This window comes from Gossypium hirsutum, chromosome A11, assembly GCF_007990345.1.
Source record: "Gossypium hirsutum isolate 1008001.06 chromosome A11, Gossypium_hirsutum_v2.1, whole genome shotgun sequence".
Lineage (NCBI taxonomy): Eukaryota > Viridiplantae > Streptophyta > Magnoliopsida > Malvales > Malvaceae > Gossypium > Gossypium hirsutum.
In genome coordinates, this window is record NC_053434.1 from 87,658,135 (window position 1) to 87,676,443 (window position 18,309).

Below are 18,309 nucleotides of genomic sequence, written 5' to 3' on the forward strand. Positions count from 1 at the left end.
ATAAGGAAATTTTCTAAAGTTATTAAATGTTCCCAATCCTATCCCGAACTATCTCTATGTATATTTAGGGCCTTGAAGGCCCATTTAAGTGACAAGATGTGAATGCCTGGAAGTTTCAGATCTGAGCTAAACCTGGTGAGTCGATTCAGTATGTTTTAAATGTAAAGTTCCGGTAATACCTCGAGCCCTATCCTGATAACGGATATAGATGAGGGGTGTTACAAAATCGATCATAGCTCTACGGCTCAACGCATCAGCCACTACATTGGCCTTGCTAGGATGGTACTCAATGGTACAATCATAATCCTTAAGAAGCCCAACCCATCTTCACTGCCTAAGATTCAACTCATTCTGAGTGACAAGATACTTGAGGCTCTTATGATCAGTGTAGATAATACACTTCTCACCGTACAGATAGTGCCTCCAGATTTTCAAAGCGAAAACTCCGACAGCCAATTCCAAATCATGTGTTGGATAGTTTGCTTCATGAGTTTTGAGCTGACAAGATGCATATGCCACCACCTTTCCATCATGCATCAACACACAACCCAAACCGACATGTGATGCAGCATTGTATACCATAAAGTCTTTACTAGACTTAGGCTGTATCAGAATAGGAGCCTGAGTTAGAACAGTCTTGAGCTTCTCAAAGCTCTTTTTCTATGCATCATTCCATACAAAAGGAGCTCCCTTACGCAGAACCTTAGTCAACAGAGCTGCAATCAAGGAGAACCCTTCTACAGAGCGCCGATAGTAACCCGCCAACCCCAGAAAGTTGCGGATATCAAATACATTCTCCGGCCGTTTCTAATCCAACATCGCTTAAATCTTACAAGGATCGACTCGTATCCCCTTAGCAGAAACTACATGTCCCAAAAAGGTTACTTTCCAGAACCAGAACTCACACTTGCTGAACTTCGCATACAACTATTTCTCACGAAGAGTCTGTAGTACCACTCTAAGATGTTTGTCGTACTTGTCTTTAGTCTTAGAATACACTAAGATATCATCAATGAACACTACCACAAACTAATCCAGATAGGGTTGGAATACTCAGTTTAGCAAATCTATAAATGCCTCTAGTGCATTAGTCAAAACAAAGGGCATCACTAAGAACTCGTAGTGACCATAACGAGTCCTAAATGTCATATTATACACATCAGTCGCGTTAACCCTCAATTGATGATAACCCAGACATAGATCAATCTTGGAAAATGCCGAAGCCCCTCTGAACTGGTCGAATAGATCATCAATTCTCGAAAGTGGATACTTATTCTTGATCGTCAGCTTGTTTAATTGCCGATAATTGATACACATCCGCATGGATCCATCTTTTTTCTTGACAAATAGTACCGGTGCTCCCCATAGAGACACACTCAAACGGATGAACTCACGATCTAACAGCTCCTAAATTTGAGTCATAAGCTCTGTAAGCTCTTTCAGTGCCATTCGGTAGGGGGCGATAGACACCGAAGCTATACTTGGCAAAAGTTCAATCCCAAAATTCCACCTTTCAGCTCAGAAGCAAACCTGGTAGTTCCTTAGAAAAGATATCCAAAAAATTCCTGACTGTTTTGATATCCTTTACAGATGAATTCCCAAAATAAAAAACACTTACATAGGCCAAATATGCCTTAAATCTCTTCCGAACCAACTTTTCTGCCACCAATACAGAAATCACATTAGTCAGAAAATCCTGACGTTCCCCAATCACAACTACCTTGTCGTCTATCTCAGTTCTCAAAACGACCCTCTTAGTCGCACAGCCTAGACTTACTCGATGATTGACCAACCAGTCCATCCCTAGAATTAAATCAAACTCTCCGAATGAAAGCTCCATCAGATCAACCAAAATACTGTCCCTTGGACCTCTAACGGAACGTCTTTATATAATTTGCTGACTCAGATAGATTGCCTCAAAGGAATCACACAGTCACCTCACTAGAAGTACTTCTCAATTGGAGTCCCCAAAGTTTCAGACATATTACTTGCTATGTATGAGTGTGTAGAGCCTATGTCTCTCAGTGCAAGATAAGGTACATTATAAATTAAAAATGTACCTATAATGACGTTTGGAGCATCTCAGTCCTGTCGGCGATGATCAGCATAAACAAGGGTAGGCTGCCTCACCTTTGCATGTCCAACACCTCTACCTGGTGCTCTCTGTCCACAGCTCATGCCGATACCACCCTAGTCTAACCTCAGCCCCTAAGTGGCTGCTAAACTACCCTCGGCGACTGTGCAGTACCGGAACTCGGAGCTTGCATCTGATCGGCCCTCAGCGGACACTCTCGAACACGGTGCTCAAGAGACCCACATCTCAAACATGCCCTAGTCGTCCTCCAACATTCGTCCGGATGACGTCTACTACAATGCCCACAAGGCAAGGTCCTAGTAGGTGCAACAGGAGGCCCAACTCTAACTAGCCCATCAAATTTGGCCTTTTTTTAAGCCTCATCACATAACTCGAAAGCTCCGAATCCCTCTTATTCTTACCCCTTTCTATATCTCTATTTTGGCACTTAGTGCGCTTCACCTCCTCGGTAATCTTTGTAACACCCCGTACCCGAGTCCGTCACCGGAGTCGGACACGAGGGGTTTGCAGACTTAAATCACTTCTTTGCAGTCCAATTTAAAAATTTCCAGGCAGTTGGCTAACTGTGTCACTGTCACCTTAAAAATCATATCTTGAGTTCTAAAACTCGAAAATCAGTTTCGTAATTTTTCCCTGAAACTAGACTCATATGTCCATCTACATATTTTTCTAGAATTTTTGGTCGGGCCAATTAGTACAGTTTATTAGTTAAAGTATCCCCTGTTACAGGGTGCGACTACAATGACCTTCATGCATTACGATTTGGATATCTCCCTGTACAGGGCTTCAATGCTGATGCCGTTTGTTTCTATAGAAACTAGACTCAAAGAGGAATCTATACATATATGGCATGACTCCTAATTATCTCTGGTTAATTTATAATGAATTTCCAAAGTCGGAACAGGGAATCCAAAAACTGTTCTGGCCCTGTCTCACGAAAACCTAATTATCTCTTAACATACCACTCATATGACCGTTTCGTTTCTTCCATATGAAAGTGGATTCATCAAGGTTCATTTAAATAATTTATTCACTATTTAATTCTATTCCTACTATTTTTAGTGATTTTCAAAATCTACATCACTGCTGCTGTCAGCATCTGCCTTTAAGGTAGACTTTACCTATTTCATAGTTTCCATGATTCAACTAGCCCTTTTAGCATAAATAGCACAAATTATGATAGTGATTAACCATTCCCATGGCCAATCCTTGTTAAGCATATCCACACCTCTCAATAACCATATCCATACCAAATGATTATAACATTATGCTCAAACATATATAAGCCATTTTCGCATGGCTATCCAAAATTATACAAATCCAAAGGGTCCATGACCCACTACAAAAGGGTAGTCCTATACATGCCATTTTCAGAGTTCAACCAAAAGTGTACCAAAAGGGCTTTGATAGTGTGGGCGACTTCGACTTCAATAATCCCGAGTCCGATAGCTGACGAACCAAAATCTATAAAACAGAGATTCAAAGAACGGAGTAAGCATTTAATGCTTAGTAAGTTTTAAGCAAGACAAAGTGTTCTCAATCACTATTATTGGTCATTCATTTCAACTGTTCGATGAAGTTAATCTAGAGCTTCATCTCGATCTATAATATCATTAAACGCAACACTTGGCTGCCACATATATACTTTCGAATAATAATGACCTAGATGGTCAAATATTTCCAAAGCACATTCTCACATTTGGAGTTATAATATTAATCACATTTACCTACCTCTTTGATACTGATAATTCACCTCGAAATCACTCCACCGATGAGTAAGTAATACGTACCTGAACATCTTGAATACATAATACTTATTTGATGGTAACTTAATGCAGATACTCAATATCAAAGTCTTACTTGAATCCTAGCATTTAGCCGTCGGGTCTTTAAAGCTCGGATATAGTACGAGCACGAAGCCTACGGACATTAATCAGGATAATACTCTCGCATAAAGCCTGCGGGGTTTTAACCCAGATATAGTACTGACACAATTGCCCTTCGGGACTTATCACATTTATACACTTTCACATCCATCACGTTGGCCACTCGGCTCTGTCACATATATACACTTTCACATTCATCACATTGGCCATTCGGCCTCATCACATATATACACTTTCACATTCATCACATCGGCTATTAGGCCTTATCACATATATACACTTTCACATTCATCACATCGGCCATTAGGCCTTATCACATATATATACACTTTCACATTCATCACATCGGCCATTAGGCCTTATCACATATATATACACTTTCACATTCATCACATTGGCCATTCGGCCTTATCACATATATACACTTTCACATTCATCACATCGGCCATTAGGCCTTATCACATATATATACATTCACATCACAATTATCCAAATATACTTCACATATCACATATACTATCATGTATACACATTGTCTTGGCCGAATCTACATTAATCATTTCCCAATGAATAATTCAATTTCACGCCATACTATCATTTCATATTCGAATACTCATAAACTTACAATTTCACAAATTTTAATATCAAAGATCCATCTAACACTCATGTATCATTTTACAATATCACGATTTAGAATTCACGTATGGGTTTAATCAATAGCTTATGAGTAACTAAAACAAGTTTTATCCATGTTTACAACAAAATCACATATTCACTACGAGCTGTTTTCCTGAGCAGTAGTCACTAAATTATTTATAACTGGAGCTACAAAACTCCAAATCACTTGCCGTTAATTTTCCCTGAATATAGACTCGTATATCTTCCATCCATATAATTTTCAGAATTTTAGGTTTGGCCAATCAATACCAGATTTTTCTTAAAGTTTCCCCTATTTCACTGTTTGACTAATCTGACCACTCTTCACTACGAATCAAATTTATCATTTTACAGAATTCAAAATGTGTTGTATTTGATTTCATTTGAAACTAGACTCATTAAGGAGTCTAAGCATATAAATTTTATCTTATAACCATTTTTGTACAATTTATAATGATTTTCTAAAAACAGAACAGGGGATTTCGGAGTCATTCTGACACCGTCTCACACAACTTTAAATATCTCTTTATAGGAAATTTGTTTGCTCACAAGGTCTCTTTTATAAGAAACTAAACTAATTAATCCTTGATTACATATTTTATTCGGCCTATAATTCCACACCAACAATTTATAGTGATTTTCTAAAATCACGTTACTGCTGCTGTCCAAAGCAAATTATTACAATTTGCTCTTAACCTTCCAAGTCCAAACACATATGAACTTACCATTTGAGTTTAAGACATATCGTGGCCACATCATATCTTATTAAATCAACTCATTATGTCCTATTATGATTGAATTTACTCAACGTTTAATCACTTAAAACTTACCTCGGAAGTGGTCGACGATTAGATGTCCACTGCTATTCGTTTACTTTCTCTTTTCCCCTATCCGACTTTGATCCTCTTTGCTCTTAAGCTTAAGTAAAACAATAGATTTGCTTAAGTACTTAACTAATATTATTCACTTAACAATCACATTTGGCAATCACATATCATTTAATCTTTGATTGACCAATTTAACACATACCAAAATCCAATCATACATCTAACCTTTATCTCAATACCAAACCGAGTTATAAGATCATACATTATACTAAGCATATTATTAAACATACCTATTCAATTTAGCTAATTTCATAGCCAATTAATCACCTTACCCCACATTACTCAATGCCGAATATTAACCCAACATCACAAGCATAATCACCATGAAACTTACCTTAATACACATTTTATCCCATTGCTGAATACATATATATATCATCAAACAAATCAACTAGTTTAGCATTCAAATTCTTCTAACCATTCCTCAATCATTTACTCAATGAACAACAATCCAAGCACATCAAAGCATAGTCGAATGTATCATTCTTCTTAAATTCAAAAATAAATGCATGGGCTAACTTCAAAATCTATTTAACAACTCAACTTTATAAACACATATTCGGCTAGGAAGAAAGATTGATAATTTAACAACCTTAGCTTAACATATAATTTGTTGTGACACATCTTTAAGCATTCTTTTATTCCATCAACTCAATAACTAAACTCATATTCGGCAATGGCCTCCAATATAGTGACCGATTCTTCTCAACTAGCACCTAGTGTACACACATGATCATTTGTTTGATTCAAGCACCTATCCACCAAAAAATTCATCCAAATTAACAAGAACAACAACCACATTCTTTGTTATCTACCATGACCGAAACCCATATTCATTCACCAAATATCAAAAATTTATCATCAATTTGACATATAAGGACATAACCAAATGTTTCTTGCAACACAAACTCAAAAATTAACACATGGGTCATGTTATGAGCACCAAAAGAAACTCAACTTCACAAAAATTCCAAAAGAATCACATGATATCATACCTTAATTCCCCCCACACAAGATGGCCGAATGCCTTAGGTGTGCTTTCTTCCATTTCTTGGTTAGTTTCGGCTTGAGAGAGGTAGGAGAAGAAGATGAACATTTTTTTTCTTTTGTTTTCTTCCTTCAATTCACGGCAATGGAAGGGGGGCAACCACACACATTTTTTTTTGTCATCATTTACCTTCCCATTATTATTTTATCCTTTCTCCCATAAACCATTAGCACAACATGTTTTATGACATGTTTTGCCCATCACCCTTTGTCATGGCTGGCCACTAGTAATTAAATGGGGGAAATTGACATGCAAGTCCACCCTTTTGATTACATGCACTAATAGATCCTTATGGATTAACCTATCACATTTCAAAAGTGTCACACATAAGTCCTATTACTAAATTCACATGCAATCGACTAAATCGAAGCTCAAAACTTTCACACATTCATATTCACATATTTTAGACAATAAAATATCATATTCAAATAATTTGATGACTCGGTTTAGCGGTCCCGAAACCGCTTCCGACTAGGGTCATTTTAGGGCTGTCACAATCTTTGTCTTCTCTACCAAAACTGAGAACTCATGCTCCCTCTGTGGAGTAATCAAAACCCTCAGATTATCCCTAAGACCGTATTCAAACTGGACACACCTCTCATATTCAGTCCCCACCATACCCCGCGCATAGCGGCTCAACCTCAAAAACTCGGCCTCATATTCGACCACTCAACGGTCCGCTTGCATGAGATTCAGAAAATCACGTCTCCTAGCATCGATATAGCTTCCCCCATATATTTACCTTGGAAGGCAGACTTATAGAAATCCCATGTCAGTTGTTCGGGCTGAGTGCCATCCTTAACGGTCAGCCACCATTGGTATGCTTCATCGCGAAGCAAGGAAACAACCCCTTTCAATTTCTGCTCAAGGGTAAAGTCTAGACCATCCATGATTCTTTCCGTGGCCTCCATCCAATACTCAGCCACATTAGAGGCGACTCTAGTGACACCCCTGAATAGCTCAGCCCCATTGGACTAGAGTCGTTTCGTAACCGACCCTCGACCCCTAGATCCAGTATTGGGCCCAACAACCCTCTCTAATTTCCTGAGCATAGTTTGGGATAATGCGTCGTCCCCAGCCATGCAATCATGAAACTCAGTCTCAACAGTAGGTGAAACCAGCGTCTCACTCATATCCAGATTAGGCAGGTTGCCAAAAGATGAGGACCTAGCTCGAGCTCCTGTACGGCCCCTACCACGGCCTCTAGTACCACGTCCGCAGATACCTCGTGTGCTCATATCTAATCAAATTATTTGTATTAAGAATCTATGAAGTAGTTTCAATAGTTCAGAATGATTTTCGTAATTGGCAGTCTCAGTATACACTAACTAAAGTGTTTTCAGAATAGTCTATATCAATGTTTTCAGAGTAAACTATCAATAGTTTCTAATCAGTTTATCAGAGTATAGAAAACTTACAGGATCGGCGCCAGAGACTCGGTGTACCACATACTCAGTCAAAAATATTTTAAACCATTGTAAAATTATTTCTTTAAAACCAAGTTTTTAAACCTAAATCCACAGTTGAGTTTTGCAACCTGGCTCTAATACCACTAAATGTATCACCCCAAACCTGGCCTAAACGTTATGGTCGAATCTGGTGATGTCACATGGAATGAAATTTGAAAACTAGCTTGTCGAGTTAAAAACAGTTCCAATTAATTAGCCTTTATTTTAATTTTGAAGTACAAACACATGTTTTTTGAAATGTTTAAATTCATACTTTTTTTTTAGGTTTTTCTTAGCAAAAGCTTGGAAACACTTATTTTAGAAAACCCGTTTGATCATAGGGAAAATTATGTTTTATCATGCCTTTCAGTAGTAAATTGTAAAACAGTTTGAGAAACCGAATATTTAAAGCCAGGCAGTCCAAATTCTATAAATTACATCAAAACCCCAAATAAGTAATAAAACCTAAAAATTTACGAAAAACAATCTAAAATTTACGTGTGGCCATTGTCGAGTCCTCCGCTGCACTGATCCCTCAAGTCTAGGGATTACCTGTACAGATTAAACAAAAAGGGTGAGTTTTCCCAAACTCAGTATGTAATCCCCACAGAAAACATGCATACAGAAACACATCAGAATATAGTCATTTACAGTTCAGGCCCGAGCCCATTACAGAATCAATTTGGCCTTAGCCCATTCAGATACAATCTCTAAATTATATTAGGGTCTTGGCCCATATCAGACATAGAATCCAGATACAGTAAATCAGAATCCTACCCACTAACCTCTACACACCATCTTCGTCCAGCCCTACACATCATGTGGGGATTAAATCAACCCATCTACCCCTAAACTACATGCTGTACCGAAATACGACAGATAATCAGAAATTTGCAGTTAAGTTTCTAGATAACAGGCTTAAGAGCCTTTCAGATACTTCCTCAAACATCATCAACCCACCCCGATGCAATGCACATACCATAAATAACATGTAAATATGAAAATAATAGAACATACATTCAGTTCAGTACAGATATCAGGCTCAGTCATACACCATACAATCCGATCACATAATTAGGGGTCTAAGTAAAGCTTACCGACCCTACAGTAGGTCCACAGTCAACTAGGGCGACCCGTGCAACCTTACAGAATATTTCAGAAAAATGGGCTCAAAAGTCCATGTGGCCTGCTCGTGTAGGTCCAGATGCCCGCGTGGCTCACACGGCCCAAATTAGCCTTGAACGTGTGGATTACACGGCTTGGCCCAGAATCCCACACGCCCGTGTGGTTAGCCAATGTGAGCCCACATGCTTGTGCGGCTCACACAGCCTAAATCGGTTTAACCTGTGTGTCACACACGACCGTGTTTGGTGCGCACGGCCTATTCTCGTCTATCACACGCCCGTGTTAAGGAACACAGCCTACCACATGGCTTACCACACGACCGTGTGGCGCCGACAGAATAGTTTTTGGCTTTCACTGAAACCTCATTTTTTGTATTTCTGGGTACACACTTTGTTTCGATTGATGTTCAAACAATCCCTGAGCACTCCAAAACCTATAGTTGAACAAATAACACTAATTGAACCGATTATCATGTGATCTAGAATACACTTGAATCAGGGTTTTAACCCAAAAGACAACCGATCCTTACCTTCAGATGATGGACAGTAGTTTGCATACAACTAACACTCCGAGGAGTGAGTACGAGTGTAACACCCTATACCTGAAACCCACGCCGGGACGGAGTACAAGGCATTACCTAACTTGATCTCATGCATACAACCAATCTCAAATTATTGAGACTCGGTGCAAAATAAAAAATTTTCAATTTCTACTTTAATCTTCTTATTATGGGCCTACGAGTCCCAAATCTATCGTTGATAACTATTCGGAACCATTCCGGATCCTTAAACCAACCTTAAGAAATTACTTTTAAAAAAGGGCATATGCCTGTGTAAGAGGGTAACACGCCTGTGTGACTAGTTCGACATGGTCGTGCTGATGACCCGTGTGGCTCACACGACCTAAGCACTCTGGGACACGTCCGTGTCCCACACTCGTATAGAATTAATGTCTAATTCACACCTACAAGTGTTTTCACATGGCCAAGGCACATGCTCGTGTGTTGGGCAGTGTCTTTCACACATCTGAGACATACGGCCATATCTCTGTCCGTGTATTTATTACTATAGATACTAACTTGAAATTTTTACGTGTAGGGGACACACGGCCGGACTACACGCCCATGAGGCAGACTGTGTGTCACACACGGCCTAGACACACGCCCGTGTGTCTACTCGTATAGATAATATAAAGCTATTTACCAAGCCTCATTGCCACCTTTACATACCTAGTTCCAAACATATGTCAACCAATACCAACACAAGCACAATTCATATAACCAATTCAGCCATAATAGACATCCACTTGACCATGGTAATGCATCTTTTATAAATTCAAAATGAATATTAACTATCATTCAAAACTTAATACAAATTGAAGGGTTTCCAACCCAAGCCAACACATTTGGCCAATTCTCAAAGACACGAAATAATAAAGTCCAAGTCCTATACATACCATGTTCAAAAATATAAATCCAACTATACCGAATACTTCAGTTGATAGTGTGATCGATATCTCTGACATCTGTGATCCTTGAGGTAGTTAAGCAGCACTGTAAGGAAATGGAAAGAAAAAAGAGTAAGCATAAAAGCTTAGTAAGTTGCATATGAATAAATATACAACAACAATATATCAATAATCAACATAGTTGCATATGAATAAATATACAACAACAATATATCAATAATCAACATACTCATAATACCAAGGTAGGCATAGACATAACTTATTACCATCCATACAAGTCACATATTATACAATGAGCTCATATCTCATACATACCAATTAGGTACCTGTGTCACTCACAACATGTTTATACTTTCCTCATTAGCTTAGGAACATAACTTTCACTGTTGAACCATTAGGAATACTACCGGATATTCATTAAACCTCAAACATCGCCGATGGTATGTCTCAAACACGATCTTACACTGGCTCACATCTTAAGTCGATGCCATGTCCCAGACATGGTCTTACACTGACTATTATCTAGTAGCCGATGCATGTCCCAGACATGTCTTACACTAGCTTACATCTCGAGGCCGATGCATATCCCAGAAAAGTCTTACACTAGCACTCGTCTCAATGCCGATGCCATGTCCCAGACATGGTCTTACACTGGCTCTCATAATGTGGCCGATGCATATCCCAAACATGTCTTACACTGGCCCACATCTCAAATGACCCCAAATGTCATGGCATGGATATCCGATGTACTTCCTAAGGTTCTAACGGGAATTCTAATATTTCGAATGTCATTAAACATTTTCAATTCCACAGTCAAGAAATTCACGTTATAAAAATTCAAGCATATATAATAGCAATGTAGTTGTACTATTTGCATACAACTTACCTTGGATTACAAAATGTGGCGACTAGTCAATTTAGTCGATTTGCTTGGCTTTCCCCTTATCTAGGCTCGAATTCAGTATTTCTTGATTTATAATAGAAAAATGCACTCATTTAATCACCAAATAAATTTAACCAATTAAAAATTCACATCTTCGGTAAAATAACCATTTTTCCCCTAGACTTTGGCAAAATGACCATTTTACCCCTATGCTCGAAAATCGATTTTTATTGAATTTCTTCACATATTAAGCCCAGTTGAACTCTTTTTACTCTTATAGAAACCCCAAATTCTCTATATTTCATATATTTATCATTCATTTTACAACTTGTGCAACATAGCCCCTTTAGGTGTTTTCATGGTAACACCTTTCACAAAAGTTGTCTATTACAGAACTAAGATTCATATTCTTCCATGAATTTCAGAAAACACCGTAAATTATCTCATGGCAAAACCCTATACCTTCAACTATTTTGCAAGATATACCCCTCATTTGAAAGCTCATGCTTCAAGTGTCTCAAAAATACAAAACTCATTAACAAAGGACATAGAAATCACTTACTTGTGAGAGGAATAAGTTGTTAAAAATTTAAAACTTCAAAACCCTTCTCTTGGCTGATATTTTCAGTCAATAGGGAAGAGTGGATGAAATAAAATGAAAGCTAGGCATTTAGGGTATTATTTTATCACATAACATGTCATCACTTACCTAACACTTTGACCAATTACCCTTCTTTGTCTCATGGCCAGCCAAGCTCTTTTAAAAGAGCCTAATTTCCCTTTTAAGACCCCTCAATTTTTGTTCTCTAGCTATTTGACACCTCTAGCTATCAATTTAGGACTTTTGCATTTTATGTGATTCAGTCCTTTTTTTGCAATTGGGTTTACAAACGTTAAAATTAACTCACCAAATTTTTCGTATACTATTATGAACATGTTATGACTCTAATTTAACAATAAAATAATCTCTCTAACTTTGGATTTGTGATCCAGAGACCACTATTCTGACTAGGTCCTAAATCGAGCTGTTACATTTCTATCCTCTCAGAGATTTTTATCCTCGAAAATCTTACCAGTGAATAAGTTCGGGTACTGATCTCTCATAGTCTCCTCGGGTTCCCATGTGGCTTCCTCAACTCCATGTCTATGCCACAAAACTTTCACAAGTGCAATACTCTTATTTCTCAATTGTTTAACTTCCCAGGCTAAAATCTGGACTGGCTCTTTACCATATGTCATGTTCGAATGAATCTCAATCTCTGACGGTGTAATCACATGCTATAACGACGTAGCATGGACACATGAGACACGTTGTGAATCTTTTCCAACTCTGGTGGTAAAGCCAATTGATAGGCAACCGGTCCTACTCTCTCAATAACCTCAAAAGGCCCAATGAAACGAGGACTCAACTTGCTTCTTCTACCAAATCTAATGACTTTCCTCTACGGGGACACTTTGAAAAATACCTTATCACCAACTTGAAATTCAATTTCCTTTCGTTTCAAGTCCACGTAGGATTTCTGTCTATCTGAGGTGGCTTTCAAGCAGTCACGAATTACTTTAACCTTCTCTTCATTCTCTTTGACTAAATCGACCCCGTGAATTTGAATCTCTCTTAGCTCAGTCCAATATAAAGGCGTTCGACACTTTCATCCATACAAAGCCTCATAAGGCACCATTTTTAGACTTTTCTGATAATTGTTATTATAGGTGAATTCAACCAACGGTAGATACCTTTCCCAACTGCCTTGGAACTTAAGGACGCAACACCATAACGTGTCCTTTAATATCTGAATTACTCTCTCTGACAGACCGTCGGTTTGTGGATGGAAAGTTGTGCTAAAACTCAACTTTGTTCCCAATGCCTCTTATAACTTTTTCCAAAACCTCGAAGTAAATTTCGGGTCTCTGTCTGAAATAATCGATATGGGCACCCCGTGTAGTCTCACAATCTCGAAAACGTACAAGTCGACTAATCTCTCAAGGGAGAAATCAGTACGCACAGGAATGAAGTGTGCCAACTTTGTTAGCCTATCCACAATAACCCAAATAACATCCTTTTTCTTCGGAGTCACCGGAAAACCCGTTACGAAATCCATAATGATCTGATCCCACTTCCACTCGGGGACCATGGTAGGCTGAAGTAGACCCAAAGGTACTTGGTGTTCAGCCTTCACTTGCTGACACACTAGTCACTTAGATATAAACTCTGAAATGTCTCTTTTCATACCCGACCACCAATACATTTTCTTAAGGTTGATGTACATTTTCACACTGCCCAGGTGGACAGACAAATAACCACTATGTGCCTCTCTCAGAATCTTCTAAATAAGCTCATTGTCCTTAAGTACACAAACTCTGTTTTTGAACATTATACATCCATCTGCACTAATACAAAAATCTGATTCAACTCCCAATTCACACTGAGTTTTCTTGGCTTGTAGTTTCTCATCACCTTTCTAAGCTTCACGGATCTCTTGAAGGAACATCGATCTAGCTCCCAACTCTGCTAAAACTGAACCATCATCAGACAAAGCCATATTGACATTCATTACTCTCAACGCAATTAATGATTTTCTACTCAATGCATAGGCAACCACGTTCGCTTTTCCCGGGTGGTAGTCGATAATCAACTCGTAATCCTTTATTAGCTCTAACCATCGTCGTCGCCTTAGATTCAAATCCTTTTGAGTCATCAAGTACTTAAGGCTCTTATGATCAGTGAACACTCGACACTTCTCGCCATACAAATGGTGTCTCCAAATTTTTAACGTGAATAAGATGACAGCCAACTCTAAATAATGCGTCGGGTAATTTTTCTCATGCGACTTTAGTTGCCTTGAAGTGTAAGCTATAGCCTTACCTTCTTGCATAAGCACACACCCTAAACCATTCAAGGAGGCATCACTATATACCACAAACTCGTTGTCTAACTTCGATTGTACTAACACTGGGGCTTCGGTCAACAAAGCTTTTAATTTCTCGAAACTTTGTTGGCACTTTTCTATCCATTCAATCTTGACATCCTTTTACATTAGCCTTGTTATCGGCGTATCTATCATAGAGAATTCATTTACAAACCGTCTGTAGTATCTAGCCAAACCTAAAAAGCTTCAAACTTCTGCCACATTCTTCGGTGGTTTCCACTCCACAATAGCCGAGATCTTGCTTGGGTCAACTCGAATCCCGTTTCCTGACACAATGTGTCCTAGGAATCCGACCTCCTTAAGCCAAAATTCACATTTCCTGAACTTGGCATATAATTGCTTGTTTCTCAAGGTTTGCAACACAACTCTCAATGCTCCGCGTGCTTGCTCTTATCACGCGAATAAACCAATATAAAATCGATAAAGACAATGACAAACTTATCTAGATACGGTCAAAAAATGCAGTTCATGAAATCCATAAACATCAGTGGGGCATTAGTCAAACCAAAGGGCATGACGAGGAACTCATAATGCCCGTATCTTGTTCGAAACGCAGTCTTCGGCACATCTAGCTCCTTTACTCTTAACTGGTAGTATCTGGATCTCAAGTCAATCTTGGAAAATACAGTGGCTCCCTTTAACTGATCAAACAGGTCATCAATCCTTGGCAAAGGATACTTGTTCTTCACCGTTCCTTATTGAGTTGTCTATAGTTGATACATAACCTCATCGACCCATCTTTCTTTTTCATGAAGAGTACCGGAGCACCCACGGGGAAAAACTCGGTCTCACAAAGCCCTTATATGTTAGCTCTTGTAATTGTGCCTTTAACTATTTTAACTCTGTTGGAACCATCTTATACGGAGAGATCGAGATGGGTGTCCTACTGAGGACCAACTTAATTCTAAACTCTACTTCCCTCATCGAAGGCAATTCCGGTAATTCTTCCGGAAACATGTCTGTAAACTTACAAACCAGTGGTACCGATTCAATCTTCAACTCAGACACTTGAGTATTCAACAAAAGCCAGATAAGGCTCATATCCTTTCCTCAAATATTTCTCGGTAGTCAAAGACGATATTAATACAGGCAGACTATCCGACTCATCTGGTCTGACTTGAAGAACATTCCTGTCTTCACATTTCAACTCAATCATCTTTTTCCTGTAGTCCACTACAACACTATGAGCAGTCAACCAATCTATCCCAAGGATTACATCAAACTCATTAAATGGCAATAACATCAAGTTAGCCGGAAAACAATGACCTCTAATTATCAAAGGGCAATTTCTACATACTTGGTCCACTAGTACATGTCTGCCTAAAAGATTGGACACTTTTATTATAAACTCAATGGACTCTACTAGCATACTCATATGAGGTATCAATTCCATACAAATATAATAGTGGGTAGATCCGGGGTCAATTAAAGCAACAAAAGATATTTCATTGATAGAAAAGGTACCCGTGATCACGTCAGAGACTCAGCCTCTTTCTGAGCTCGTATAGCATAAGTCCTTGCAGGCGCTTTGCCTTCGGACCTCACCGCAGTATCTCTTGGCTTGCCTCTACTGCTGGCCCCACTTCCGGGGTTCTTCTAAGGCCTACCCCTCAAAGGAGCACTACTCGCTTTCATATCTTATTTTCTCCCCCTCTCATCCAATTCAGAACAATCACAGATGAAGTGTTCTAATGATCCGCACTTGAAACAGCCTCTTTCATTCCCTCAGCACTCACCAAAATGACGCCTACCACATTGCGAGCATTTTGGCCTATTTGGCCGAGTACTACCGACACTTACGATTGAAGTGGTCTGGGCTTTAGAAGTTGTGTTCTGCCAGTTCTTGTTCCTATTCGAATACCCTAGCGAAGCATTCGATTGGGTAGTAAACTCCATTAATCTTTTGGATGAGGACTGATGTGATTTCCCCATCTGTCTCTTCTTTGAATCCCGCGATTCAAAAGCCCCTTTCCTCTTCTCTCTAATTAGCTTCTTGGCCTTAAAGGCTCTTTCAACAAGTGCTACAAAGTCCAGCAGCTCTAAGATGCCAACAAACACTCGAATATCTTCATTGAGGCCATCCTCAAACCTCTTACACATGGTGGCTTCTGTAGATACGCACTCTTGGGTATACTTGCTAAGCCTCACAAACTCATGTTCATATTCTGTCATTGACATTCGGCCTTCCTTTAGCTCTAGGAATTCCTTCCTCTTTTATTCTATAAATATTTGGCTAATATACTTTTTCCAAAATTCCTCCTGGAAGAATTCCCACGTGATCCTCTCTCTTGACACGACGGACACGAGAGTGTTCCACCACTGATAAGCTGAATCCCGTAGAAGCGACATTACGTATTTCACGCACTCTTTAGGTGTGCATGCTAGCTCATCAAATACCCTAATGTTATTTTCTAGCCAAAACTCTACTTTCTCCGGGTCATCATCTATGTTAGCCCAGAATTCCTCGACCCCTTGTTTCCTGACCTTGTCTACCAGAGGCTTTTCTCTTCTAAACATATCTGCACCTTGCGGAGCTACTGGGGTTTACTGAGGAATCAGAAGAGGTGGGGGAGGTGGAGTGTTCGGATTCGCACGAACAAACTTCGTGTACCAAGCGTCCATCATACGGAGGTAGGCTTCTTTAGCCTCTCCGCCTTGGCTCATAGTTTCAGGCTCACTCTCTATTGGTGCGGTCCCTTTATCAGGAACCGGCGCGTTACTTTTCACGTCATCCGTCGTAGCTCTATCAGGATCCATTTACTATATAAAAACATAATTTATAATCGTTAGAAATCATCACACTATCAATATACAATTATTGTATGTATAGCTAGACTCATACTCTCGTTAGGTTAGTCCTAGAACCGACTGAACCATAGCTCTAATACCACTAAATGTAACACTCTATACCCGAAACCCACACCGGAGTGAAGTACAAAGCATTACCTAACTTGATCTCATGCATACAACCAATCTCAAATTACTGAGACTTGATCCAAAATAAAAATTTTCCAATTTCTACTTTAATCTTCTTATTATAGGCCTACAAGTCCCAAATTGATCGTTGATAACTATTCGAAACCATTTCGGGTCCTTAAACCAACCTTAAGAAATTGCTTTTAAAACAGCACACACACCCGTGTGGGAGGGTAACACGCCCGTGTGACCATTTCGACATGTTCATGCTGATGACCCGTGTGGCTCACACGGTCTAAGCACTCTGGGACATGCCCGTGTCCCATACCCGTGTAGGATTTATTTCTAATTCACACCGACGGGGGTTTTCACACGGCTAGACACACGCCCGTGTCAATGGCCCATGTCCCTCACACGGCCACGACACGTCCGTGTGCTAGCCCGTGTGCAAAAACATGGACATTTTATTTCTGACGTCAGCATGCTCAAGATGTCACATGGCCAAGGCACACGCCAGTGTGCTGGGTCGTGTCTTTCACACGTCTGAGACACATGGCCGTGTCTCTGCCCGTGTATTTATTACCATGCATACTGACTTGAAATTTTTACATGTAGGGGACACACGGCCGGACTACATGCCCATGGGGCAAACGTGTGTATAGACACACGCCCGTGTGTATAGACACACGCCCGTGTGTCTACCCGTGTGGACAATATAAGGCTATTTACCAAGCCTCATTGCCACCTTTACATACCTAGTTTCAAAAACATGTCAACCAATACCAACACAAGCACAATTCATATAACCAATTCAGCCATAATAGACATTCACTTGACCATGGTAATGCATCTTTTATAAATTCAAAATGAATATTAACTATCATTCAAAACTTAATACAAATTGAAGGTTTTTCAACCTAAGCCAACACATTTGGCCAATTCTCAAAGACACGAAATAATAAAGTCTAAG